The sequence below is a fragment of the Rutidosis leptorrhynchoides genome, chromosome 6 (genome assembly GCF_046630445.1).
Source record: "Rutidosis leptorrhynchoides isolate AG116_Rl617_1_P2 chromosome 6, CSIRO_AGI_Rlap_v1, whole genome shotgun sequence".
Taxonomy (NCBI): domain Eukaryota; kingdom Viridiplantae; phylum Streptophyta; class Magnoliopsida; order Asterales; family Asteraceae; genus Rutidosis; species Rutidosis leptorrhynchoides.
The window spans coordinates 390,448,461-390,474,166 of NC_092338.1; the positions used below are offsets into that span (position 1 = coordinate 390,448,461).

Genomic DNA, 25,706 nt, shown 5'->3' on the forward strand with positions numbered 1-25,706 from the left:
TCAAACTCCGCGAGTCGTGGATTTTGAAAATCCAGCTCACAAACTTCTGGCTCCTAGCTTGTCGACATAATAAATATATAAATATAAAATATAAATAATTAATATAATTATTTATATATTATATTATATTCTTGTGCATAGTAGACTTGTAATTTTTGGTCCATTGCGTCGGGCGTTGATTGTTGACTCATGTCCCCGTTCCGGATTTTCGAACGTCCTTGCGTACAATTTAATATCTTGTACTTTGCGTTTTGTAACTTGTACTCTTGTCATTTTTAGACGTTCTTCATCAATAATTTGAACCTTTTTAATTGTATTTTGTACTTTTGAACTTTTTGGACCTTTGTGTCTTCAAATCTTCGTTTTCGCCTTTTGTCTTCGCACTTATTTATTTAAACAATTACAATGAAAATATAATACAATTACAAATGAAAACCTATTATTTAGGAGGGATATTGCTATGAAATATATGTTCCTTTTTAGCCTTATCATACTCCGATTCAAATTTTCGATAATCCATTTTTTGAACCCGATTTCACAATTGAGAACCCGGAGGATATTCAAGGAAAATTCAGAGATCCTGAACCACTAATCATTCCTCCTGAACCACAAATCATTCAACCGGAGATTGTCGAGGAAGAAACCATTAAATCAGAATCCTCTAGTGATTCAGATTCAACAATTTCAAATATGAAAATAACGGAACCTCTAAGTATGGAAGACCGAATGAGAGCCACACGCACGGGCCAAGGTTACGCCATTATTAAGCCAGATATTAATGCGCCAGATTATGAAATCAAAGGACAAATTCTACACATGGTAACTAATCAATGCCAATATAGTGGTACGCCAAAAGAAGATCCAAACGAACATCTTCGAACCTTTAATAGGATCTGTACTCTATTCAAAATCAGAGAAGTTGAGGATGAACAGATCTATCTCATGTTATTTCCCTAGACTTTAAAGGGAGAAGCCAAAGATTGGTTAGAATCGTTACCTGAAGGAGCGATTGATACATGAGATGTTTTAGTTGAGAAATTTCTTAAAAGATTTTTTCCGGCATCCAAAGCCGTGAGACTTCAAGGAGAAATTGTTACATTCACACAGAAGCCAAATGAAACTCTATATGAGGCGTGGATAAGATTTGGAAAGTTGTTGAGAGGATGTCCTCAACATGGTTTAGACACTTATCAAATAGTACAAATATTCTATCAAGGATGCGACATTACTACACGAAAAGACATCGACATAGCAGCTGGTGGTTCCATTACGAAGAAAACTGCAACTGAAGCTTACAAAATTATTGATAACACTGCTTCCCACTCACATGAGTGGCATCAAGAAAAATATATTTTTCATTCATCTAAAGCGGCTAGAGCCGATTCTAGCCATGACTTTGATTCCGTTTTCGCAAAAATAGATGCTTTCGAGAGACGGATGGAAAAGATGAATAAAGATATTCACGCAATACGAATTAGTTGTGAGCAATGCGGTGGACCACACTTAATGAAAGATTGTCACATTGAACAAACCATGGAACAACGAGAGAATGTTTCCAACATGAACCAAAGGCCGGGAAATAATTATCAAAATAATTATCAACCGCCAAGGCCAAACTTTAATCGAAATCAAAACATTATTTACAATCCAAATGGACCTAACAATAACTCGTACAACCAACAAGGTCCGAATAACCAACCAACTCAAAACAACACTTTCAATCAACAAAGACCTAGCTTGTAAAACCACCACAACAAACCGAAGAGAAAAAGTCAAATCTAGAAGAAATGATGGCAAAGCTAATGGAATCTCAAACACAATTTATTGCAGCTCAAACCTAAATAAATGAGAGGTTTGATCAGTCATTAAGAACTCAACAAACTTCCATTTTGAATCTAGAAAAACACGTAGGTACTCTTGCTAGCATGATGAGTGAGAGGGAACAAGGAAAGCTACCGAGTAATACTGAAGTAAATCCTCGGAATGAGAATGTTAATATGGTTTCAACGAATTCTGAAAAACCAGCATCAGAAGATGGGAAGGATTTTGATGTGAGTAACAATGAAGAAGTAGTTACAACACCACTACTACCCGAGTATGTAAAGCCAGTGGTGGCACCATACAAACCACCCATCCTGTTTTCAAGAAAAGGAGTTGAGTATGAGAAAGTAATAGGTAATAAAGTTTGTGATACCTCTGGAAAAAAGAAGAAGAATAAGAAAGTACAAGAAACAAAAACTGTAAAGATAAACCCGGTGAAGACAGTTCCACCAAAACCTCCACCCAGGGTGGGTGATCCGGGTGAATTTATTGTTCCTTGTCTACTTAGTGATTGTGTCATGTATGATGCACTAGCAGATTTAGGTGCAAGTGTGAGTGTTATGCCTCTTTCATTATATAAGAGATTAGGAGTAGGTGAGTTAAGTCCAACGAAAATGAGTGTTCGACTCTTTGATCAAACCATTAAGCACCCAGTTGGAATTGCTGACAACCTACCCGTTCAAGTAGGTAATTTAACTTTTCTAGTCGAATTTATTATCATTGACATAGAAGAGGACTCAAACATTCCTCTAATTTTGGTCGACCATTCTTAGCGTCCACCGGGGCGTTATTTGATGTAAGAGAGGGTAGAATGACACTTAGTAATGTCATAACCCGTCCTTATCCACCTGGACGAAATCGTCAACATTTGGTCCCATTGCGATGATCGACTCCAAGTAATGTCCTTAAAATGAGGAAATGCACAGCGGAAGACTTAATTCGTACCTGAGAATAAACATGCTTAAAAGTGTCAACCAAAAGGTTGGTGAGTTCATAGGTTTATCATGATAATCATTTCAATATATTAATAGAACACAAGATTTCCGTTATCATAAACATAATACACTCGCAAGTGTATGAAAAGCATTCTAAAAGTTGAGCACTTGGTAACCATACTTAACATTTAATCATCGTCGCATATTCTTATATATATAACATCGCTACACCGTACCAAGTGTAGTATACAAAATGAAGTACTGTGCAACCGTTGAAAACTGATCGTCCAGCCCGGTTGGGCTTGTCAGGCCCGATAGATCTATCAACAGGATTTACATTTACACTACCCCATGTAAATAGTAGTTACCAAGTATAAAGAAATATGCCATGGTACAACTCAACGTAGAATGTATTTTAAGTACTTGTGTCTATTTCGTAAAACATTTATAAAAGCAGCGCATGTATTCTCAGCCCAAAAATATATATTGCAAAAGCAATTAAAAAGGGAGCAAATGAAACTCACCTAATGTATTTTGTAGTAAAAATACATAGAACGACATTGAACAAGTATAGGGTTGGCCTCGGATTCACGAACCTATATTATTCATATATTTATTAAAGCATATACTTGTAATCGAACAAGTTTAGATATTATTATTAATTGTTATTTCAATAACTTGTATGTTTCATTGGTAACTATATTAACTGTATTTATTATATATACTTTAGATAAATAATTAGTATTTATTATGAAAATATTAAGGTTGTTATGCGATATGTTTTAAATATATTCTTATATAGCTATTTATTTGGTAAAATAATTTTAATAGTAATAAATAAAAATTTGTATCTTTTTATGATAATAATAATACTAAAATAATTAGATTTTGTAATGATACTGGTATTAATAGTTTTGATAATAACACTAATAATAATAATAAGCATAATAATTTTTAATATTAATGATAATGGTTTTAATCCTAATGCTACTACTAATAATAACCTAATTGATACTAATAATAATAATAATAAAAATAAAAATAATACAGATTATGATAAAAATCATAATAATTCTAATAATAATAATAATAATGATAATTTTAGTAATAAAAATGATAATTTTAATAAAAAAAAAGAAGTTAATTTCCATAATAATGATAACTTTATTAAATTTAAACTCTTTATGCATACATACGTATTAATAATTTTATTTGTATATCATTGATGGTCTTGTTTATACATATACTTATAAGTATGCATGTTCACGGTGAAGAATTTACAGATTAAATGTTATAACGATATCCTCTAATAAATATAACCATCTTAAAAAAAATTTAATATCGATTACTTATGAACTTAGTCATACATAACATTTATAGTAAAATATAAGGTATAATTTAAACTCGTGTATACCTCCGATCATAGGAAGAAGAAAAGAAGACGTGATGATGTTATTGTTCGGGTTGGGCTCTCAGCCGAAACAGGGCTGCTTGTGATCCATAAGCCCAAGTTAGGCCTACTAGAATTTAAATTGTTAATTGTTCGATTAAGGAAAATAAAGGCCCAAGTTTCTAATCCATCTCAAATTTAAATAGCCCAACGTAACCTGCGGCCCAACATGATTATGTTTAAAATGATTCAGCCCGCTATCATCAATATCATGAGTTCATCATTCACAGATCATCATCATACATCATCAATATCATTACTCTTGTTACCGTATCATTTAATCTAATCATCGTCATCAATCAACTCGATTATCATTTTATGCACGACATCTAATTCGTAATCACCTTGCTTCGTTTTTTTTTCATCATCATTCTATCCTTTCACTCGATAAAATAAGAAGGCTACTGAATAAATTAACCTTTATAGATCACTAAGTGTCATTCTGGACCCACCCTCATATAATTGATTTGCTTTGGTGTTACGTTCCTTTTGAATGGGTTAAATGGCAACCCGGACCCATCTTTTTAAATCTTGATTAGATTATATAAGACAAATGTATCGGGAGTCAATTAATCGACATGCATTGTCCCACTAAAAATACTTTATTAAAGATAGTTTGATGATGTGGTCATAAAGCAGTCATTGAAATCATAGTTAACACATTAAATAATATCAACATGCTAAAATATGACCAAGTTCTGTGTACATTATAATCTATTAGACCTGCACACCTTAATTTGATGACTTTCGGTGATGAAGGTTACAGATAGTTTCTTTTGGCTTCGACAGAAAACAGACTCAAAGCTGCAGTGGTTAATCAGAAACATTGTATACACTGTAGCACAGTTTAATGATGGTGGTTGGTTGGTGGTTTAATCGATACAAGAAAAAGAATACAACAGGGTTATGGTGTCGATTGAGCTTGATAGAAAACCGAAGGAATTAGCAGAAGTAAAACAAGAAAATATAAATAAGGATTCTTGTTGTTTGATAATGAGTTTGGTTTAACGAGGTAAAAACAAGTGAACTAGGAAATAACGAGTAGAGTAGCAGTGACAGGTTTGTGGGTTTTGGGTGGTATGATGATATCGTTCGAATAGGAGGAAGAAAACAGAAGTAGCAGGCAAAACGCAGCATGTTTGTGATGGTTTTCGTTGTGGTTTTAACCGAAGTTGAAACAGAAACAGATGAGCATGAAGTTGCAGTAGTAATGAAGGGTTGTACTTGGTTTTGGGTTGGGTTTCCCCGGTTGCATTAAGGATTGATCGGGGAAGTAATGAAGGTGGTTTTCGGTTGTTATCAAAACTGAAAACAAGGCAATGGTTTGTAGTGATCATAGGTGGTTGTACGTTGAGGGAATGGTGGTGATTTATAAGGATGGTGATCAAAGTTGATGGTAGTGGAACACCGAAGTGAGGGTGGCTCGATTGTGATTGAAATGGTGGTGATTCGAACGTGACGGTGGTGTTTACATGGTGGTGATGATGAGTTGTCATGAGGTTGATGGTGGTAATCGATGGTTGTGATCAAGGGCGGTTTAGGTTTCCCGAAGGAGTAACCAAAATTAAGAATGGTGATGGGTCTTGTGGTTTGGGTTAGTATTAATTTCCATCAACATATTGTGTATGTATATGTTTATATACACTTACGTATGTGTGATAATGATTTGTTAAAGAAGTCAAAAGAAACCACAGTTTACAATCCGTGAAATCCATTTGTTTGAATTGTATATGTGTGATTCTCATTTGTGCATATATTATATTTAGGTAAAGTAGATAGATAGTGTGGTGGTTGATCAAACACTCCAGAAAGTGAAAACAAGATTGGCAGTAATTGGGGAAAGATAGTTTGTCGAGTATAACATCTATCTTTATGTATCTTTATATAACTAATAACTAATTTAATAATAATAATAATTAATAACAATATAATACTAAATATGAATGCACAAAAATGAATTAATAGGTAACAAATAAAGCATCCATCCTTTATCATTTTGCTACCGACGCTTATTTTATAATATTTAATATATGGTGATAACAGAATAAGAAAATAAAAAAAAAATTGTAAATGAGAGATGCTTATCATATATATTAGCTAATAATATATATTACCTAATAATATTTATTTACAGATAGTGGTTCTTGAATCGTCGAAAATAGTCGAGGGTCAATTGAAAATATAAATCAGTTCAAAATTTTTGAGACTCAACCTAGCAGACTTTTCTTATCGTGTCATCATTATTACATTATATCGAGAGTTTGGTTTAAAATTAGTCGAAATTTTTCGGGTCGTGACAGTACCTACCCGTTAAAGAAATTTCGTCCCGAAATTTGAGTGAGGTCGTCGTGGCTAACAATAAAAATGTTTTCATGACGAATTTGAGTTAGAATTTTATCATTATTGATAAATATAGATAAAACGATTCGATCATGTGAAGCGTACGAGTGAAGCTATCACGAAAGAGTGAAAAGTTTCGTCTTAACTTTTGACGTAGTCATGGTGAATTTTCGGAATTCAAGGAATTTAAGAAAATCTTCTAATCAGAAAGAAAATGTAATAGCACGATTTATTAGCAACTATTGGAATTACGGAAGAACAAAAATATTAAGGAAATATTTTTGTGATATGCTTAGAGATTAAATAGAATGAAGGAGTCATGTAACATGGCACATGATGACGTTATGATCTGTGAATCATTATCACGTTTCATTAGAACTTTCAGCATGACTTACTGTAATATAATCACGTTGGCCTGACGTCATTATATTATACTAACTCATGCTTCAATTCCCAACACTTCTCTAGAAAATCATTCATAATTCAAACTCGAATTTTAAAGAAATTTAGAAACTAGAATAGTTTCATTTATGACGTAACACGGATAGCACGAAGAGATAGATAATTTCGAATAAAGATATTTATGAAGCTATCTTCAGAAATATCTAAAATATTTATAACTAAAGATACGATGATATTTTAAAATTTAAAATATTTAAGATCAGAAGATGATGAAGAAATTCGTCCGCAAGGATTTAGACTAATTAAGGAGCTAGAGATTTCGTCAGATACTGAATCATCTGGATTCGTTAAGTACAGGTTTAATCCTGGTGATTTGTCTACAGACTCCTTCATGGTGTGCTCAATCCAATTTTCAGTACCAAACTTTCTATCGAGCGTTCTTAACACTTCCTTCTTTATCATCAACTTTTGGCCATTAAGACCATCTACAACATGCTGCTTCGTCAGTATTTTCAAAGTTAACAGATATGAGTCATCGGTTATCAAACCGAGGGTTTTCAAGAATATTGAAGGTTTTTAGATGATTAAACACTGATGGTAATATCGTGGAATATAAAAGGTTCTCTGGTAACAATAAATGGGCACACATATATATCAAGGTTATAATAAGGTTGTTTTGAATGAAAAGTCGAAGTTGTCTTGCTGGAGTTGTGACAAAATTTGCTACTTTGAAAGGAATTACCAAATTATTTTGGGTAATAATAACACTAAACGAATTAGCACAGCTATGCGTTAAACGTTTACTTAGTTTCCGATAGTTTTTCAGGTGCATAACTATATGCATCAATCTTTTCTTCCATAGGTGATGTGCGGCTGGTTCATCCTCTCGATCGAGGTGTTTTCAAGAATCATGAAAGATTTGAACATGGATTGGAATCGTCAAGATTCAAATGAGGTTTACGATGAAATCAAGTGGCAAACTTGAAGAATTATTTAGTTTCATATGTTATAATCAGTATTTTAATTCATTTTAATTGTCCAATATTATTCGTCCACAGTCTATAGTCCACATTTAACAGTCCAATAGTTCATATATAGTTTAATATATAACATTCGAATTAATTAATACGTATCGTGACCCGTGTACCGGTCTCAGTATTGATCACAACTCAAACTATATATATATTTTGGAATCAACCTCAACCATGTATAGCTAACTCCGTCATTTGCATATAGAGTGTCTATGGTTGTTCCAAGATAAATATATAGATGGGTCAATATGATATGTCAAAACCTTGTATACGTGTCCCGTTATTTAAAGTGCGTAAAATAAATACAGAAATTAAATGACGATAAATAAAATTGCGAGAATGTAAATTGCGATAATTAAATTGCGATAAATAAAATGTAACCAGTTAGCTAGGAACAGTTAGCTAGGAACAGTTAGCGTGGATTCTTAACAATATTTCAATTAGTTAGTTCGTTTGTTTCTAACAAATTTTACTTTGTCCGATGTTTTCTTCATTATGCCACCTGTTGGATTTTGATAGGTCAAAATCCAAATATGAAATTGAACGAAAATGGATTCTGTGGTGAACGGATACGTATATCTATGGATACAAGTAGGATAGTGACTGACTGTTGAATCAGAGTCGAAGAATGTACCGTGTAACTGATTAATGTGAAATCTAAATATTCCTCGGGTATTACCTACCCGTTAAAATATTTTCACCATTAACAGTTTATACAAAAGAATTTTAATTACAATCTTTATGAAAATATACTTGCATATATATTTTCTTCAGATGTAATCATGGATTTAATGAGTCAATAAGATATTAAACTCATTTGATTTATCGTTAATACTAGATTACATAATCTCTAAAACTTTAGAAATTACATAATCGCCATGTCGAGCGAAGATAATCGATGTAGAACGATATGTAGAATGAAGATAAAGTAGATAGAACGATGCGTAGAACGATGATTATGCTCGAGGTACAGAATGAGATATTGAGGCGTGTGATGTTGAAACTTGGGTTGTTGGTGTCGGTGGTATTGTTATTGACGGTGATGCTGCTGGTGCTCGTAAGTTTTGCACCATATTTTCCAAACTTACAACTCGAGCGCGAAGTTCGTTGACTTCTTCTATTATTCCGGGATGGTTGTCGGTAGGAATGGGCGAATGAATAAGGTTCAGAATTTTAGATAGAATATAATCGTGACGAGCTACCCTGGAGATGAGGCTAAAGATGGTGTTTCAGATAGGTTTGCCGGTAAGTGTTTCAGGTTCTTCACCAAAAGGTGAATTTGGTTAGTGGAAGGGATCGCTTTCTGCGCGTCTCCATTGATTAAGTCGACAACGAACCCATCAGATGAAGTGGAAATGGATGATTGGCTGATTCATTCTGGTGACGCTGCTTTCGGAGCTGGAGTGGGACTCCATATCAGAATCCGAGAGACTTGATCTAATAGTAGTTCCATTGCGTACGATTGAATAAAGGATTTTTCGATATGAAATGATTTTCGGATATCGGATGGTATTCTAATTATATAGAATACCTATACATAGTACAGAAGATCCTGTAGATTACGAAGGGATTTAAGGAAACGTGTCAGATAAAGTCTACAGTAACAGATACGCTAATTTTGAATACCATCCGATATCCGAAAACGGGTAGGTACTGTCACGACCCGGGATTTAAGGAAACGTGTCAGATAAAGTGTACAGTAACGGAAACGGGTAGGTACTGTCACGACCCGGAAAATTCCGACTAATTTTGAACCAAACTCTCGATACGATGTTGTATTGTCAACACGATAAGCAAAGTCTGTTAGGTTGAGTCTCAAAAATCTTGAACTGTTTCATATATTCAATTGACCTTCGACTGACCTTCGACTGTTCTCGACGATTCACGAACAACTATTTGTAAACAGATACAATATATATATATATATATATATATATATATATATATATATATATATATATATATATATATATATATATATATATATATATATATATATATATATATATATATATGAGAGTATATAAATATGTATATAAATACTACTTGGAAATATATAAAATAATATTAAATTTATTTGTTTAAAAAAATATATAATATAGTAAAACTTGATATTAAAAACTGTTTATATATATATATATATAGAGAAAGTATATTAAATATAAATGATTTCGAGCTTAATTTGTCAAAGTTTGTATTACTCGGTTGACATTTCATTAGCGTTAATATAGATTTAACATGAGTTTATGAAAGATTAAAATAAAAGTTGAAGTGTAAATCGATTACGAAGATTTTAGATTTGTTAAAAATATTTTTACATTTTTAAGATTAAATATTAAGTACTCCGTACATATAAATTGGAACAGAAAATAAACAATTATCGAACCTTTTTGATCAGGTTCCAAACAGTTAATGAGTGAAATAATTAAATATACTTAAACTCAAAATTTGGGATTTTTAGGAACACATCTATGTATTAACTATTTAGCAATGGACACAAAATAATACCACCTTAGATATTATGTCGACAATAAAGAGTCTAAAATAGAGGCTGCTATTATTTTTCACATGTTTTAAACTATTATATGCTATTTTTATTAACCACTAGTTTGATATTGGATTCCTACTCATTTATTTTGTTTTGATCTATCGAATTCAACCCAAGAAATTGATTCCTAATATTTTTCCTCATGATTACTATGTTGGTCTCCCACTACTTCACTAGTATATATTATACTCTATATCTTATGTTGAGTAAAACCACCACCTCACCATCTATTATCTATCTCTTTCTGTTTCAACAATCAACACAACCAAAATTTTTTTTTTATCTTTCACTTCGGTACAAAACCAAACCGCTACCATGAACATCGAGCTCTTGCAAGTTTGGTTTCCTGCTTTCAGTCATGGACTACACACACCATCACACCCACGACCACCTTCTCCATGAAACACCCGCTATCACCACCCTACTACCACCTTTATCACCGAGAACCACCTTGACCTCCACCCACAATCGCCACCTTATACCACCTTTAACTAACACTTCAAGCTACATCACCTTCCCGTTTTATTATTTTTTTTCTTCTTCTCCGTTGAAATCGTAAATCCAACCCACAACACAAAACCCACTTGTTTTGATGCCCGAAAACTACAACCCAATACCATTCAAACACCATCCAATTAATCACCTCATAACCAACGAAGACACCACCACCCGTCATTATTGTTTGGTTACTGCTACCTATGAACACCACCGAACCCCCATACCACTCTAAACATCTCTCTCTTTCCCTCTCATCTTCTCTCACAAATGCCATCACCAATACAACACCATGAACAATCAACCTTCGATCACTGCAACTACTACTGTTGCAGCGAATGATTCTGTTCCTGCTGTCGGTTGTGTTACAGCCCGACAATGATGATGATGATGAAAGTGTATGGTTGCTGGGTTGTCTGTTTAAAGTTTTGTTTTTAAAAACAATTACCAAAAAAATCGAATTAGCAGATTACTACCTGGATTCAATATGGGCTATTTGATTTTTGGTGGATCCATGTAATTCTTGGGCCGATTACTATTAAAAATCTTGCTTTAGGCCAAGTATCAACGTATTAAAAGAGTTAGACGGGAAAATTAATTCAATAATGAACGTACGGTTCAGTGGTTAGGGGTGTTTGTGCTTAAGTGAGAGGTCTCGGGTTCGAGCCCCGTCGTGGACATATCTTTTTAGAAAAGACTTTAAATGGGTATATACTTTTAATTTAATTTGTATTATTATTATTATCATTAAATCATTAATATTATGATTATTATTATTATTATTATTATTATTATTATTATTATTATTATTATTATTATTATTATTATTATTAGTACTATCATTATATTTTTCATTCTTATTAGTATTATTACAAATAGACTTTTTTTTACAATAACATTAATATTTTGTATCACTATATTTTTATTATTAAAATGATACTAATTAAGTTAAATATAAGTATATCAATTAATATATAATTATATATTTTAGAAACCCTAATGTAAGTTACTATTTTCATAAATAATAAATATTATAATAAATTATTAAACTACTTTAATAAGAAATTATTTTAATAAAGGATACAATTTATATCACTACTAATAATACATAAATTTATTCGATTATGATTATATGTGTTAACATACATAAATGATATAGGTTCTTGAATTCAAGGTCAACCCTACATTTGTTAAATGACGTCATATGTATTTTTACTACAAAATACAGTATCGTGAGTTTCATTTGGTCCCTTTTTAATTGCTTTTGCAATATATATTTTTGGGCTGAGAATACATGCGCTGCTTTTATAAATGTTTACGAAATAGACACAAGTACTTAAAAATACATTCTACGTTGAGTTGTACCACTGGCATATTTCCCTGTAGCTTGGTAACTACTATTTACATGGGTATTGTAAACGCGAATCCTGTTGATAGATCTATCGGGCCTGACAACCCCAACCGGACTGGACGACCAGTATTCAACGGTTGCACAGTACTTCGTTTCGATGACTACTCTTGGTACAGTGTAGTGAGATTTCATAATAAAGGGAATATGCGACGTTGATTAAATGTTAAGTATGGTTACCAAGTGCTCAACCACTTAGAATATTTTTTATTAAAACGTTTGTGTATAGGAAATCTGATGTTATGCGAGGTGTATATAAAATAGTTATTAATTTTAGCAGAAAACACTATTAAATACGATACAATTTTACACAAGATATTTATTTATTTATAGAATGGATATACTTAAACCTTGCTACAACACTTATAGGCAGTGTACCTAATCGTAAAGTAGTGTAGTTTTTAGTAAGTCCGGTTCGTTCCACAGGGAAATCTTTAAACAAAGCTCAACGCTATATTAGTTTACTTTTATAAAAATACAAACATATATATAAGTAATATTATTATTATAAAGGGGGGTTTTTACCGTTTAATGACCGGTTTGTCGATTTTAAAACTTTAGTCGCAGTTAAAACCTAATGTAAAATATTAAATAAATAAAAGACTTAATTTAAAGCGTAAAGTAAATAACGATAATGAAATTGCGAATAATAAAAGTGCGATAAAATAAAATTGCGATAATTAAAAAGTACGATAATTAAAAGTGCGATTAAATAACAATAAATAAAAGTGCGATAATTAGAAGTGCAATTAAATATAAAATAAAGGAAATTAAATATGAAATAAAAGAGTTATGCTTATTTAAACTTCCGTAATCATGATGTTTGACGTGTTGATTTTAGTTTTATGCCCATGGGTTAATTGTCCTTTGTCCTGGATTATTTAATATGTCCGTCTGGTTTTTGTCCTTAACAGTCCATCAGTCATAAATATAAAGTGCGAGTGTCCTCGTCAAATTATCCTTATACCCGAAGTTAAATATTCCAACTAATTGGGGATTCGAATTGTAACAAGGTTTTAATACTTTGTTTAATGAATACACCAGGTTATCAACTGCGTGTAAACCAAGGTTTTACTACTTTGTTAGCAATTACACCAATTACCCTTGAATGTAATTTCACCCCTGTTTTAATTATTCTAGTGGCTATTAATCCATTCCCGTGTCCGGTTAAATGAACGATTATTCGTACATATAAATACCCCGCCCATCGTGTCCGATCGAGTGTATATGGTAATTTATAGGGACGCCCAATTGTAAATCTTTATATTAACATTAACAAACTTTCATTTAGTTAAACAAATATAAAGCTCATTAATAGCCCATAGTCTAATTTCCACAAGTGTCGTTCTTTTGTCCAAACCCCAATTATGGTACAAAGCCCAATTACCCAATTTTAGTAATTAGCCCAACATCATGATTACTTCGTTTTAAATAAGCATAATAATAACTTAGCTACGAGACATTAATGTAAAAAGGTTGAACATAACTTACAATGATTAAAAATAGCGTAGCGTTACACGGACAGAATTTCGACTTACACCCTTACAACATTCGCTAACATACCCTTATTATTAGAATTATAATTAAAATTAAAATTAAAATATAAATTATATATATATATTTTACGTATATATGAGAGAAGAGAGAAATAGAATATGAAATTTTGATCAGAATTCGGTTTGCTTTATAGGGATTTTTGATTTTTGGGGCTCCGCGACTCGCGGTGAATTTTGCCTTCAAACTCCGCGAGTCGCGGAGTTTGAAATTCCAGCTCACATCTTGGAGTCTTTCTCTGCCGACGGTTTTTATTATATATATAATATATATATAATTAATATAATTAATTATATATTATATTATATTTATATACATAGTTAACTTGTAATTTTTAGTCCGTTGCGTCGAGCGTTAAGAGTTGACTCTGGTCCCGGTTCCGGATTTTCGAACGTCCTTGCGTACAATTTTATATTTTGTACTTTGCGTTTTGAATCTTGTACTCTTGTAATTTCGAGACGTTTCTTATCAATAATTGGAACCTTTTTGATTGTCTTTTGTACTTTTGAGCTTTTTGGTCGTTTGCGTCTTCAATTCGTCGAATCTGTCTTTTGTCTTCACCTTTTATTATTTAAACGAATATCACTTGTAAATAGAACAATTGCAACTAAAAGCTTGTCTTTCTTGAGGAATAATGCTATGAAATATATGTTCGTTTTTAGCATTATCAAATATTCCCACACTTGAGCGTTGCTTGTCCTCAAGCAATATCGTCTTGAAATACTAGAATGACTTCTTTATTCTTCACACTTTGTACATCAGTGATTTCTATACGGCGGTATAAACAATGGTAGTAACGATATGGTTTACAGTCCCACATGACTATAAAAATTTAGATCCATTAAGGAAATTGGATCTTTATGAAAACATTTGATCTTTTGAAATCTAGTTTTTACCCTAGATAAGTTTTCCGGAATATCCCTTTACCGGTGTTTGCAAAATATTTTTGTGGGTTTGGTGGGTTTCAGATTTGAAAATTTTAGCTCAATACTTGCGGTTTTGTGTCACCCACTTGCTAACCTTGTATTTGGAAAGCAACACGTCCAGTTTACTTGTCCCGTATATTACCTTTCGGTAAACTACCGTCCGGTTGTAAAGGAAAGCGTTGAACAAGCAACTGTTAAGGCAATGTCCCGTGACATGCTTTTGATTATGGTCTATAACGTGTATGACGCAATTACTATCCTTGGTAGGAGCAATAGTAAAGCTCACCCTTATAATTTTTTAGTATGGCACAAGGTCCTGTCTTTGACCATGCTATGCAACCACCGTTCTTACGGTTGACACCCGATTTAGTTCATGTGACCTAATGAATTCCAGTTGAATTCCTAGGATTTTACGTTCAATGGTAATGAACGCATTGAAAATAGGGTTTTCAGAAAACAAATCGGTTTATAATTTTGATCAAAATATTTTCTCGTTCAAGCTCGAGTTTAGATATCATTGAATTCCATGAGTTTGTAATTCTCAATCTTTAAGGTCAATCTCTAGGATTGAGTAATATCAGTCTTAAAAGCTGATTTTTAATCTTTAAGGAGATTATCCTTTCTGGGGATCTGATTCATTAGTCTTATCAAGCTAATTTGCACGGTGCCCCCCCATTGTACGAGATAAATCCTTCTCATGGTTAGGATAAATCTGACCACATGGCGACCCTGTTTAATGCTGAGGTCTGTGGATTTCCTGCTGATTTTAGTGATGACTTTTCTAGATTTTTCGTCAACCTACAGCTGGTCTGGACGACAACTTCTTGACCTAAATCAAGAAGCGCGTGTCTTTTTCGGAAGACTTTACTTCCTTTTAATGATGGAATTGATTCATCGTGTAGATCCATCTTTTCTTTTCTTTCATCGGGTAAAACAGTTTAGTTTAGTCCAAAGCAAAAGTATTTTCAGTTATTTGTTACAGATATATGTGACATATGTTTAAGATAACTTGGTAAATTTTCCCACACTTGGCTTTTATTTTCCTTTTTATCGTCCTCTATTCCATTTTAAATGAATTTTAACATTTTGGTTTGTTTCTCAATTTATGTCCTTTCCGAGGTAACAATAATTTCGGTGTTAAAACCTAGTTTTATCGTTCATAAATATGTATAAACATGATTTTGAATTCATTTAATTGAAAATTTTGAAAAATTTTACTAGAATTGGGTAGTCAGTATATAAGACTAGGGCTGTTCTTTTTTATCAGAGAGCACTAGATTCTAATACAACTACTGCTTTACTAGTATTTTTAATGGTAACCAAGTGTTTAAGATAAAAATTTTAAAATTCGAAAGAATTTAACCCCTTCCCACACTTAAGATCTTGCAATGCCCTCATTTGCAAGAAATCAGTAACAATTTAAATTATTGAGGGTGATTTGTGTGAAAATGATTAAATTTTTACCAAAGTTTCCAAATATATTGGCGTTTGTTTGCTGAATGATAAATGGTGCACATCATTTGTTCATTCCGTCTTGTTGTTATTTCACATATATTTTGCATCTTGTCGTCAAAATTAGTTGCTTTTGCTGAACTTAATGCCAGTCTTTGAAAATGCGTTGTTTTACCCTGTTGTGTACATAAGATAAACTTGCAAACATATATACATATTTTTGAAGTTTGGTATATTACCCCACATTCAAAAATTATTAAAATCTAAGAATAAAAGTTAGATAATTATAAAAATGATTACAATATTAACAAAAGTATTAAACGTATCAATAATTACAAATTACAAAATAAAAAAAAAAATAAGTAAACTAAGGATGATATTGGTACCAATAGGGATTCCAGGCATAACCATAAGTGCTATAGAATGCTTCGGCAGGGTCATACGTAGGATATGGTGGCTGCATCTCTATAGACCAAGGAGGGAAGATGGGTTTCGGTGTAGGAATATAGTTTCTACCTATATGTTGGCAATGAGCTATGATCTGGTTCTGATGAACTTGCCAATCTTCAAATGCTCTCTGTCTAGCATTTTCGTATTCCTGAGAAGCTATAAACCTATGCATTTCTTGCATCTCATTCCCCCCTCCTACATTACCTTGCTGCTGATTTCTCTCCACCTGTGGATGTCTACCATGGTATCGTACTGCGGCGTTATTTCGCCTCTTCAAAACTTTCGCACCATGGTATACATTTAAACCTATAGTATCGCGGGGTTCCGGCTCTTCTAGTAATAATCCCCCCGACTTATATCCACACCGAGATATTCACCAATCAAAGTAATAAAAATACCACCTCCTATTATGCTATGTGGTCGCATCCCCCGAACCATAGCTGATAAATAATAACCCACACAATATGGTATACTTACAGCGCTTTGTGGGTCTCGAATACACATATGGTAAAACAAATCCTGTTCATTTACTTTTTCTTTGTTCTTACCCCTTTGTGTAATCGAATTAGCTAAAAACCTATGTATCACTCTTAATTCGGCTCTATCTATATCCAAATAAGAGTAATTTCCCCCTTTGAAACGGTGATGGCTTGTCATTTGACTCCACACACCGTGTGTATCAAAATTTTCATCTATCTTTCTACCTTTTAATATCAATCCTCTACAATCGGCAGACGCTAACTCCTCAGGCGTATATATACGTAAAGCCTGAGCCATGTCCAGTAAAGACATGTGGCGCATCGAACCGCCTAACAAAAATCTAATAAAAGAACGATCGGTTAAACTAGCTACCCGATCATTCAACTCTATACTACATAACAATTCTTCACACCATACTTTATATACAGGTCTACGTATGGTGAATAAACATATCCAGTCATTAAAAGAAGAATTACCATACCTCTGTACAAGTAATTCCCTAATTGGCCCGGCCAATTCTACAGCTTCTAAGGGTCCCCATTCTATGACCCTCGGTACCTCAACAACCTTAGAATGAAGAGTATGCAAACCCCTTTGATATTTTGGATAATCTATCCAAAGTCTGTCAAATCTCAGGTTCGGGTGCAACTCTTCCAAGTGCATATCGGAAAAGGTCATGACTGGATGAGGTATATCCTGCTTGTAGTAGTTATCCACCTCCTGTTGTTCCAAATTCTCAGCAGGAGCATTGCGGGCTTGGGATGAAGATTCACCCCTTTCATTCTGCAAAACACATCAAACACAATTTTTGTGCATCCAAATATACATTAGTGTCAGCAAAATTATCAATCAAAATAATTACAATGACATTATCAATTTATATCAAACTTAAGCTCTTTTTCACATTTTTATCAAATCTACACTTTTTCAAATAAGCATATACGAAAATGTTCGCCAAGTTCATAAGCATTCAACTCAAATAACATGTCAAAATAATCATTACTAGCAATTAAACAAGTCTCAAATGGCATTATCTTTCAAAAATCAAGTTCATGAATTTTAGACTTGAAAAAGTCCACTTTAATTCTCAAAATCATGTTTAGGCTCAAAGTTTGGATCATTTAACTACCTAGACATGTTACACTACTCAATTTAGCAACAATTCATGACAAAAATCGGCCATAACCTGTTTATATCAAAAAGCCCCAAATTGCTCAAGAACACAAACCCTAGATTACTCAAAATTTGAAGTTTAAGGCTTCTAATCATGTTAAACAGCATCAATCTAGGTTATACAAGCATAATACATAAACAATTTAAGCCTAATTACACTAAAAAGCATCAAAATCAAATTGGGGAAAAAATAGCTCAAGAACACCAAATTTCGGATTAAATGGTGTTTAGGTGTAGAAATTTACCGTTTTTCTTGAGTAATTCTTAGATAGCATCCTTCTCAACATGATTTTAGCAAAAAATTTGGTGATTAACGGTTAAAAATTGGGATTTTTGGGGGTGTTTTTCGGGTTTTTCGCTGTGTTTTTATTGTTTTGGGGTTGGGACTGATCTGTTGTTCGGTTATATTTTTTTCTGATTTTTAGTCCCTCCGCGAGTCGCGGGGATTTACCCTCCAAACTCCGCGACTCGCGGAGTTTGGTATATATATATATATATTTTTTTTTTTTTTTATAATCATTAACTTATTAAAACAATTAAGTAATTAATTTTAAAATTTTGTTTCCCTTATTATTTAGGACGAGGTCGTTTCGGATCGATGTCCTAGTCCGTCCCTCGACAAAATTTTAAAATTTGTCTTTTAGTAGCGATTGTTTTAAAAGCTAAGATTTTTGGGTTTTTTCAATGTTTTTGGCATACTCTAATTCAATAAGATTAAAAATAATGATAATAAAAGTTCTCGTCCCTCCCTCGGGTAAAGCAATTTCGGTTCAAAGACCTAGTCTTCAACTTACGACGAATTTTAAAAATCATATTCTTAACTTAATGAGATAAAGTAAATTTTTGTTTTTAAATTCACACAACTTAAATATAAAATTCAAAATTAAAAATTAAAAATTAAAAATTCACACCAAACTTAAAATTTTAAATGCATAAAATTAAAATTTCATATTTTAAAAATTAAAAATTCATATTATAAATTCATACCAAACTTATATTAATTTTTCAAATATTTACAATTTTAAATATATATTTTTATAAAGTTTACAATATTAATTTAAGATTTAAATATTAATTTTAAAAATATGGTAAAAATAAAATTAAAAATCTTTTTATCTTTTTATCCCACTTTAATCAATCAAATATTATCAAAAATATGCGCCCCTCTTTTCGGTAAAGTAATTTCGGTTCCAAGACCTAATTTAACTCATGACGAATTTTTGAAATATTTTGGGTTGATTGATTAAAGATATTTATACCTTAAGAATAAACGTTAAATTTCGCAGTGATGTAATAAATTTTTGAATGATATCAATAATTTCGGTCGCCAAACCTAATTTTATTCAATACCAATTTAATACTTTTTAGCGAACAAATTAGCGTTTATTATCAAAAGGTTAAAAATAAAAAAATAAAAACTGTACAGACATACCTGTGAAATAGATTTCTTAGTTATATGATCTATCCCATTCATAAGATAGTCGGTTTAATTGGTTTTCCATGGCTACATAGGCGTAACCTCGAGCATTCAGTGTCTTTTCTTCTAAACATATGAACGGTCCGTCTCTGCATAAAGTAACAAATTCGGTATTTGAATAGGTTTGATTATTTGAACATTTACCTCCATGTGACCATTTTCCGCATTTGTGACATCTTTCTAGGTGTCGTGCTCTTCTTTTCGCTGCGGATTTTGATTTTTCTTTACCAAATTGTAACTTATTATCTTCGCATCTGGATTCTTTTCTAACTCCGTCCATTCTTTCTCTGATTACTGATACTATTTCACTCGGGAGTATGTCATTATTACGTTTAGTGATCAAAGCGTGTAGCATTAGACCATGGTTTAGTTCACAGGCAGTCTTCATTTTGTAAAAACCTAAAAAAAATAAAAATTCAGAATGGGGGGAGAAGACTAGTTCTTTAGGGTCTGCTAGGGAAAGACCATTCGGGTTCCATTTTCGAGAACTACACGAAAACAGACAATCTAACTCTAACAGAAATACATATTATCCTTTAAAGACTTGATTCTCTCCACACTTAGTTAGCTGTGGTGTCGAAATTGTGATTAACTTCGTTGTCGACTTCCATCGGACCATGTATGTAATGTTTAACTCTGTGACCATTAACTTTAAATTCAATCCCATTTGAATTTATTAATTCTATCGTTCCGTATGGGAAAACTCTTTTGACTATGAATGGTCCAGACCATCTTGATTTCAATTTTCCAGGAAATAGCTTGAATCGTGAATTGAAAAGAAGAACTCTGTCTCCTTCTTTAAATTCTTTTGAACTTCTGATTCTTTTATCATGCCATTTCTTCGTTCTTTCTTTATAGATTAACGAATTTTCGTATGCTTTATGTCTTAATTCTTCTAATTCGTTTAGTTGACTTAATCGTAGACGTCCAGCTTCATGTAAATCAAGATTACATGTCTTCAAAGCCCAAAATGCTTTGTGTTCAATTTCTACTAGAAGATGACATGCTTTTCCATAAACAAGTCTAAAAGGTGTGGTTCCAATTGGAGTTTTGTAGGCTGTTCTAAAAGCCCAGAGTGCATCCTCCAATTTAATGGACCATTCCTTCGGATTTGATCCTACGGTTTTCTCTAGAATACGTTTTAAAGCTCGGTTGGTATTTTCAACTTGTCCACTTGTTTGTGGATGATATACGGTGGAGATTTTATGAGTTACTCCATATCTTTTAAGAACTTTCTCAAGTTGATTATTACAGAAATGAGTACCCCGGTCACTTATTAAAGCTTTCGGTGTTCCAAACCTTGCAAAAACACGTTTTAAAAAGTTGACTACAACTCGTGCATCGTTAGTTGGGAGAGCTTGTGCTTCCGCCCATTTAGATACATAATCAATGGCTACGAGTATATATAGATTATTATTAGATTTTGGAAATGGACCCATAAAGTCAATACCCCAAATGTCAAATACTTCACATACTTGGATGACATTTTGCGGCATTTCATCACGTTGACTTATTTTTCCGGCCCTTTGACATGCATCACAGGATTTGCAAAGAAGGTGTGCGTCTTTGTAAATTGTAGGCCAATAGAATCCAGCTTCATAAACTTTTCTTGCTGTTAGTTGAGGCCCATAATGCCCTCCTGTTGGTCCTGTGTGACAATGGTTTAAAATTTTACTAGCTTCATCTCCAAATACACATCGGCGTATTATTCCATCGGGACAACTTTTAAACAAATGTGGATCTTCCCAGAAATAGTGTTTTATATCACTGAAGAATTTCTTTCGTCTTTGGTACGATAATCCTTTTTCAAGGAATCCACAAACTAAGTAGTTTGCATAGTCTGCAAACCATGGGATTTCTTTATAATCTATCTTCAATAGATATTCATCAGGAAAGTTGTCTTGTATGGCCGATTCATTCAGAACTTCTAATTCGGGATTTTCAAGACGAGAAAGATGATCAGCGGCGAGATTTTCTGCTCCTCTTTTATCTCGGATTTCAATATCAAACTCTTGTAAGAGTAAGATCCAACGGATTAATCTTGGTTTAGCATCTTGTTTTGAAAATAGGTATCTAAGAGCAGAATGGTCGGTATAGACCACCGTTTTTGCTAGAACGAGATATGATCGAAATTTGTCAAAAGCAAAGACAATAGCAAGGAGTTCTTTTTCAGTAGTTGTATAGTTTGTTTGTGCTCCTTGTAACGTCTTACTAGCATAATATATAGGTTGAAATCGTTTTTCAATCCTTTGTCCTAAAACGGCTCCCATTGCAAAATCACTTGCATCGCACATTAGTTCAAATGGTAGATTCCAATTTGGTGTTATCATGATCGGCGCATTAGTGAGTTTCTCTTTAAGAATATTAAAAGATTTGATACACTCATCTGAAAAGATGAATGGCGCATCCTTTTCTAGGAGTTTATTCATAGGAGTGGCAATTTTAGAAAAATCTTTTATGAAACGTCGGTAAAAATCGGCATGCCCTAGAAAACTCCTAACTCCTCTAACATTGGTGGGATGTGGAAGTTTAGCAATTACATCTACTTTAGCTCTATCCACTTCAATTCCTTCTTTTGAAATTTTATGTCCAAGAACGATGCCTTCTTTAACCATGAAATGGCATTTCTCCCAATTAAGTACTAGATTTGATTGTTCGCATCTAATTAGCATTCGTTCCAGATTAACTAGACATGATTTAAATGTATCACCGAAGACTGAAAAGTCATCCATGAATACTTCCATGCATTCTTCTATCATGTCGTGAAAAATCGCCATCATACACCTTTGAAAGGTTGCAGGGGCGTTACAAAGTCCAAATGGCATGCGTTTGTAAGCAAAAGTACCATAAGGGCACGTAAATGTGGTTTTCTCTTGGTCTTCGGGTGCTATTGGAATTTGAAAATATCCGGAAAATCCATCTAGAAAACAATAGTAACTATTTCCGGCTAATCTTTCCAACATTTGATCTATGAAAGGTAAGGGAAAGTGATCTTTTCTGGTGGCGTCATTTAATTTTCTATAATCAATACATACACGCCATCCTGTTACAGTCCTAGTAGGAATAAGCTCATTTTTTTCATTTGTAATGACAGTCATGCCACCCTTCTTAGGCACGCATTGAACTGGACTTACCCATGGGCTATCAGAAATTGGATATATCAAACCTGCATCTAGCAGTTTAATAATCTCTTTCTTAACTACATCTTGCATATTAGGATTTAGTCTTCGTTGGCGTTGCACATACGTTTTATGACCTTCTTCCATAAGGATTTTATGTGTGCAATACGAAGGACTTATTCCTTTAATATCATGAATCTTCCATGCAATGGCTGGTTTATGAGCTTTCAACACAGAAATGAGTTGTGATTTCTCATTTTCAGTAAGAGAAGACGATATTATTACAGGTAATTCAGATTCACCATGTAAATAAGCATATTCCAAATGGTTTGGAAGTGGCTTTAACTCTAATTTCGGAGGTTCTTCTATCGATGATTTATATCGATATCTGTCTTCTTCTTTTAGCATTTGAATTTCTTCTGTTGTTGGTTCATATCCATTAGCTATAAGTGTAGCTAACATTTCAGCTTCATCAATTGGTTCATTACCTTCTCTTAAAGAACATTCTCCTGTTCCTTGTAATTCTGGAAATTCTTCTAATAATTCTGCATGTGCATCTATAGTTTGAATATAATAACATGTATCATCTGCAGATTGTGGTTGTTGCATTGCTCTATCAACTGAAAAGGTAACACTCTCATCCTCTATACTTAGGGTCAGTTTCTTACCGAACACGTCTATCATTGCTTTAGCCGTGTTTAAGAATGGTCTTCCTAATATGAGAGGAACTTGAGAATCTTCTTCCATGTCCAAAACAACAAAATCTACTGGAAATACTAAAGTACCAACTTTAACTAGCATGTTCTCCATTATCCCTCTAGGATATTTTATTGATCTATCGGCTAGTTGTATGCTTATTCTGGTTGGTTTCAATTCTCCAAGGTCTAGTTTAGCGTATAGTGAATACGGCATTAGATTTATACTAGCACCTAAGTCTGCCAATGCTTCTATTGAACTAAGACTACCCAGAAAACATGGAATTGTGAAACTTCCTGGATCAGATAGTTTTTCTGGTATCTTATTCAACAGCACTGCTGAACAATTAGCATTCATAGTAACAGCCGAGAGTTCTTCCATTTTCTTTCTATTTGAGATTAGATCTTTCAAGAATTTAGCATATCTTGGCATTCCTGAAATCACATCAATGAAAGGAAGATTTACATTTATCTGTTTAAACATATCCAAAAATTTGGATTGCTCGGCTTCAAGTTTTTCTTTCTTCATTTTACTCGGGTAAGGAAGTGGTGGTTGATATGGTTTAACATAAGGTTTATCCTTAACTGTGTTATTTTCATTAACCTTTTCAACTACCGGTTCTTTTTCCTTATCTTGATCAGGTTGTGGTTCTTGTGGAGTAGGAATAGTTTCATCAGAAGTTACAGGTATTTCAGGTGGTTTAAGTGTTGTACCACTTCTTGTGGTAATGGCTTTAGCTGTTTCATTCCTGGGGTTAGCATTTGTATCGCTCGGTAAACTTCCCGGTTTTCTTTCACCTATTAACCTTGCTAGGTTACTTACTTCTTGTTCTAGATTTTGAATAGAAGCTTGTTGATTTCTAAATGCTTGAGCATTTTGTTCATTGGTTTGTTTTTGAGATGTGAAAAACTGTGTTTGAGTTTCAACTAGCTTCGTCATCATATCTTCTAAATTTGGTTTTTTATCATCGGTTTGTTGTGGTGGTTTGTTTTGAAAATTTGGTCTTTGCTGATTATAAGTATTATTGGATACTTGTTGATTGCTAGGACCTTGTTGGTTGTTGTATGGAATATTTCTGTTATAATTCTGGTTTTGATTGTAAATTGGTCTTGGCGGTTGATAATTATTCTGATAATTATTTCCAGGCCTTTGGTTTATGTATGAAATATTCTCTCTTTGTTCCATTGTTAATTTAATACTGAGACAATCTTTTGTCAAATGTGGTCCTCCACACTGCTCACAACTAATTCGTATTGAGTGAATATCCTTAGTCATCTTTTCCATTCGTCTCTCCACAGCATCTATCTTTGCGGAAATGGAATCTAAGTCATGGCTAGAATCGGCTCTAGCTGCTTTAGATGATCTAATGATATCTTTTTCTTGGTGCTACTCATGTGAGTGGGAAGCAGTGTTATCAATAATTTTGTAAGCATCAGTTTCGGTTTTCTTCATAATAGAACCACCAGCTGCTATATCTATGTCTTTTCTTGTAGTGATGTCGCATCCTTGGTAGAATATTTGTACTATTTGACAGGTGTCTAAACCATGTTGCGGACATCCTCTTAACAACTTTCCATATCTTGTCCATGCCTCATATAGAGTTTCATTTGGCTTCTGTGTGAACGTAATAATTTCTGCTTGAAGTCTTACGGCTTTAGATGTAGGAAAGAATTGTTTAAGAAATTTGTCAATTAAAACGTCCCACGTATCAATCGCCCCTTCAGGTAACGATTCCAACCAATCTTTGGCTTCTCCCTTTAAAGTCCAGGGAAATAACATGAGATATATCTGTTCATCCTCCACTTCTCGGATTTTAAATAGTGTGCAGATCCTATTAAAGGTACGTAGATGTTCATTTGGATCTTCCTTCGGCGCACCACTAAATTAGCATTGATTAGTCACCATGTGTAGAATTTGTCCTTTGATCTCATAATCTGGCGCATTAATGT

The 25,706-nt window shown here is 33.2% G+C and overlaps 1 non-coding gene across 1 annotated transcript; it reads right to left on the bottom strand.

Annotated features, from left to right (window-relative positions):
- Window positions 1-1,074: 1,074 nt before the first annotated feature.
- On the bottom strand, window positions 1,075-1,181 carry LOC139856294 (small nucleolar RNA R71). The gene has a single exon (XR_011761785.1). It is a non-coding gene; the product is annotated as a small nucleolar RNA R71 (small nucleolar RNA).
- Between the last annotated feature and the right edge of the window lie 24,525 nt (window positions 1,182-25,706).